This window comes from Sprattus sprattus (assembly GCF_963457725.1).
Source record: "Sprattus sprattus genome assembly, chromosome: 14".
In the NCBI taxonomy this organism is placed as follows: domain Eukaryota; kingdom Metazoa; phylum Chordata; class Actinopteri; order Clupeiformes; family Clupeidae; genus Sprattus; species Sprattus sprattus.
Genome location: NC_137912.1, coordinates 4,298,656 through 4,303,655, shown reverse-complemented (window position 1 = coordinate 4,303,655; position 5,000 = coordinate 4,298,656). Strand labels below are relative to the sequence as shown.

At 43.7% G+C, this 5,000-nt stretch overlaps 1 protein-coding gene across 1 annotated transcript in view; it reads left to right on the top strand.

Annotated features, from left to right (window-relative positions):
* Positions 1-5,000, top strand: part of btbd11a (BTB (POZ) domain containing 11a) — a gene marked incomplete at both ends in the record, with an annotated part of 165,977 nt that overhangs the window by 71,252 nt on the left and 89,725 nt on the right.

Below are 5,000 nucleotides of genomic sequence, written 5' to 3'. Positions count from 1 at the left end.
AGTGTGTGTGTTTGTGTGAGAGTGTGTGTGTGTGTGTGTGTGTGTGTGTGTGTGAGAAAGTTTGTGTGTGTGTGTGTGTGTGTGTCTGTGTGTGCGTGTGTCTTAGTGTCTGTGTGTGTGTGTGTGTGTGTGTGTGTGTGTGTGTGTGTTTGTGTCTGTGTGTGTGTGTTTGTGTGAGTGTGTGTGAGTGTGTGCGTTCCAGTTGCATGAAGCTGTTCAGCTTTATCAGTGAAAAATGAATACCTGGGCTGACTCCTGGCGGGGCTGAGACACACACAGAAGACTTCATTACCCAGACATCACCTTTAGGCTCCTCCCGTCTCACTCCTGGACTAAAAGGCTATTTCCTTTCATCCTCTCCCCATTCCCAGAGTGCTCTCCTTTCTCCAGATGTCATCATGAAAGACAACTGAGAGAGTTAAATTACGATTTATGTGTTGAGCACTGTGCGTGTGTGCGCATGTGTGCGTGGTGTGTGTGTGTGTGTGTGTGTGTGTGTGTGTGTGTGTGTGTGTGTGTGTGTGTGTGTGTGTGTATGTGTGTGTGTGTGTGTGTAGAGCACTGTGCGTGATGGATCTGCATGCTGATGTGCAGAAGGCCATTGGGGAAATAAAAAAAGAAAAGTGTGGAGTATATTCTAGAGTGGTAGATTTACCAGTGCTTTATATTCCATCGTTATTTTGGATTCTGCTTTTCTGTTTCTGCTTTGCTACCATAGACATGCACGGAGAGTACATTTGAGTTCAGTACAGTTTTCAATCATATAAAAAAAAAAAACAGTATTTATTGTTACACCATGTTTTATTGCTCTTAGCTCGACTGTTCTCTCACTCGTACGTCCCTTTGGACAAAAGCGTCTGCTAAATGACTAAATGTTAATGTAAATGTAAATATGAAATCATGATAACTGCTGATTTTATAGAAGTATTAAAGACAAAAATAGTATAATAACCCTGAAGCAGCCTCCAGTCTATTGTGGGTTACATGCCATCCTGTTTTTCATAGAGATATCAGACAAAACTGTCTGCTTGTAGAGCACTGCCATTTCGAGTCATTGTGATTGGACTTTTGTTTGAGGACATAGCTTTGTGAACAGTAAATTGGACTTTGGACTGATCACATTGGTCATAGTGGAGTATAATATTGCCAAATGTACAGATTTTTTCTTTTTTCTATAAAAATGAATAAAAGGTGTGTTGTACAGGAGGAATGACCAGCCCGCACAATACCACATAACATAAATGATAAGCATTAACTCTGTGGTTATGCTTTAGCTAAATTGTGTGTGTGTGTGTGTGTGTGTGTGTGTGTGTGTGTATGTGTGTGTGTGTGTGTGTGTGTGTGTGTGTGTGTGTGTGTGTGTGTGTGTGTGTGTGTGTGTGTGTGTGTGCTCACTGCTCCTAGTGTGTGTGTGTGTGTGTGTATTGACTGGATTTTTTAAATGCATATTGTTCACCACAGATGCTCAAACTTTTGGACGCAACTACGTAAGTCTTGAGTCACAGAGGATGACTGATCAGGCCTTGGGAGTATGAGGCCAATATAACCTTCAACCTTTTCTGAAGCTGGTATAAAAGTCTTTCCCTTCTTTTTGCTTCATGCAGAGCTGATATTGCCAAGTCTTTTCCCCGTCCATTTAATAAACTGACACATAGAGACTGCATTGTGCTTCAAGGTCAGCTAATACTCAAGGCTCTAAGGATCATTTGGCATTTAAAAACAAAAAATCGCTACCAGTAATTTAGTTTAGTCTAATTAAATTTGAAGCCGGCGATGTGAAGATTCCCTCCATAATTACATTTTTTTTTTTAAATCTTAGATATGTCATGATTATTCAAAGTCATTCAATATTTTGAGCAAGACGTTTATAAAAAAAAAGATGGTTAATGCATTCCTTCTTGTTTTTGTCGCTTTGATTCATTTCAACGTGTATATTGGTAATGAGAAACTTACCTGACTCAAAACATACCACTTCATTATGGCCGCTCCACCTGAAGGTTATAAACAAGTCCAACATTCATGGGATTTATGAGATGCATTAGGCTCTGGTTTGTGTTGTAAGCTCATTATTTTGCACATGTTTGTGTTTCCTTTTGCCCCACTGTTGTTGCCAGGTGCAGGTGAGAGGATGGTACAGGTGAGGTTGATACTGGCACATTGTTGTGGCCAGTTGAGGATGAATCCAGGTGAGGTTGAATCCTGGCACATGTTGTTTCCAGGTGAGGTTGAATCCTGGCACATGTTGTTGCCAGTTGAGGATGAATCCTGGCACTTGTTGTGGCCAGGTGAGGTTGAATCCTGGCACATGTTGTTGCCAGGTGAGGTTGAATCCTGGCACTTGTTGTTGCCAGGTGAGGATGAATCCAGGTGAGGTTGAATCCTGGCACATGTTGTTTCCAGGTGAGGTTGAATCCTGGCACATGTTGTTTCCAGGTGAGGTTGATTCCTGGCACATGTTGTTTCCAGGTGAGGTTGAATCCTGGCACTTGTTGTTGCCAGGTGAGGATGAATCCAGGTGAGGTTGAATCCTGGCACTTGTTGTTTCCAGGTGAGGTTGAATCCTGGCACATGTTGTTTCCAGGTGAGGTTGAATCCTGGCACATGTTGTTTCCAGGTGAGGTTGAATCCTGGCACATGTTGTGGCGACGGGAGACAGTTGTACAGGTGGTAGAGAAGTCGTTTAGTAATCAGAAGGTTGCTAGCAAGACACTTAACCCCTAATTGCTCCTGATATGCAGTTAGCCATCAGTGTAAATGTAAAATGTGCATACATCCTTGTAAGTCGCTTTGGATAAAAGTGTCTGCTAAATGATAAAATGTAAATGTAAAAGGTGAGGTTGATACTGGCACATTGTTGCCTGCCCGGCAACTCAGCTGCTGCTGCAGTGGTCCCTGACGGACACACACACACACACACACTAGGAGCAGTGAGCACACACACACACACACACACACACATCGCACACACATGTTGCCTGCCCGGCAGCTCTGCTGCTGCTGCAGTGGTCCCTGACAGACACACACACACACACACACACACACTAGGAGCAGTGAGCACACACACACACACACACACACACACACTAGGAGCAATGAGCACACACACACACACACACACACCGCACACACATGTTGCCTGCCCGGCAGCTGAGTGCTTCCACAGTGGTCCCTGCTTCTGTATATATAATGATCTTCCTCTCTTATAGTGAATTAATGATGGGATGAGATTTCCTGACAGCCAGGCAGATTCAAGATCCCCATTTCCCTGCTCCTGATCTGACAAGGTGCTTATGAAGAATACTATTAAGAAGTTAAAAGGTTTCCTAAAGACAGATAATAGTCAACCCAATTAGTCAGTAGAAAAGGTATTTTGTACTTGAAAGGTAAGGCATAGCAAAGCTGAGGACAATGCCTGTCTATGTGTCTACTTCACCAGGGTTGAAACGCTTGCTTTTAGGCCTGGACCGACCCAATTATACGACACGAGACAGGGTTTTAACACTCTTTGCTTTCTACAAGTCGGTACACACAGGAGAAAAGAGGGAGCGTGGAGAGACAAAGCGTGCAAACATGATCAACGAGCAGGAGCTGATGAAAGAGGAGGGCTTAACCACACAGGGAAATGAGCCAGGCGAAACAGAGCATAGGTGGAACACTATCACACCTTTCACACGTACGTGATAGAATGCATTGATGCGTCAGGGTTAACGGATCCCCATTCACTTTGAATGGGGTGACGTCATCCTTTGCCGAACTGAACGGAGTCACAATTCAGTTCGGCAAAAGATGAGGACACCCCATTCAAAGTGAATGGGGATCCGTCGCCCTTAACGGCTCAACGCATTCCAACGCGTACGTGTGAAAGGTGTGTACGAGGGGAAGGTGGAAGCAGTGCAGACAACGAACAAGATAAATGAGATGAGAAACAGGTGAGGGATGGAGATGGTGACACAAGGAAGAGAAACACATGCGCTATGTTCCATTTTCCCTACCTACCGTACCTATACTTATACGCAGTACACAGTACACACTCACTAGGTACGCAGATTCTCAGCAGGTGAGTGCTGTTCCAAATCTAATACTCCGTGGTGCACTTACCGGAAATTACGATCGCGACAAGCCCCGCGTTCGTCTTTTTCGAGCTGAGCGGCTCTGCCTGGGTCCGCCTCTTCCGCTACGTTGACAAGATGGCGGCCGTTGAGTGTGGAAAGTGTACCCTGGTTCCACACTCAGCGTTTTGACCGTTATGAGTACAGATACGGGTCCTTTGGGTATACTTCTTTTCGACGCGGAAATGGGAAATCGGAAAACGGAACACCCTACATACTCAAACTAAGGATGGTAGGTACGGAGGGTATGGACAACGGAACAGAGCGATGGCTACAACGCTAAAAAGCACGAGGTTAACAAAACAAAGTAAGTAGTTAGAAGAAAGAAATAAGTAACCAAAACACACATGACTATTACAAAATAAAAGTCCAAAACAAGGAACAGACAAAGTTCAAAGGAAGTAAAACAGCGGTTTAAATTCAATTTGAGAGAAGTTATCTACAAACCTACTGCTCAGAGGAAATGGAAATGATATATTCATACAGCGATTTGGGCTCTGAGGGTGCACAAAGGAGTTTGCCCTCTTGAATAGTACTTTCAGAAGAAAGCTCAGCCTTGCGACCGGCTTCAAAGAGAGGGGAAGATTGCTTTTAGCCTCTATGACTTGAGAGACAGGCGTCCTCTTGAGTAAGCTTAAGAGGCCATGGGAATTGAAATAATCAAAATGACCATGATGTAGAAGAGGATATACTTTTCTCTAAAACCCAGACCTGCTCAAGGCCACTCTTAGAGCAGTAGTTTGGTCTCCCGTGTTCACAGTGGGTAAGTAAGTCATGATGTAGCGAATAATATAGAGACTTAGTCATAGAATAGTGAATAGTATAGAGACTTAGACATAGTGAAGCGAATAATATAGTTACTTAGACATAGTGAAGCGTAAAATATAGTTA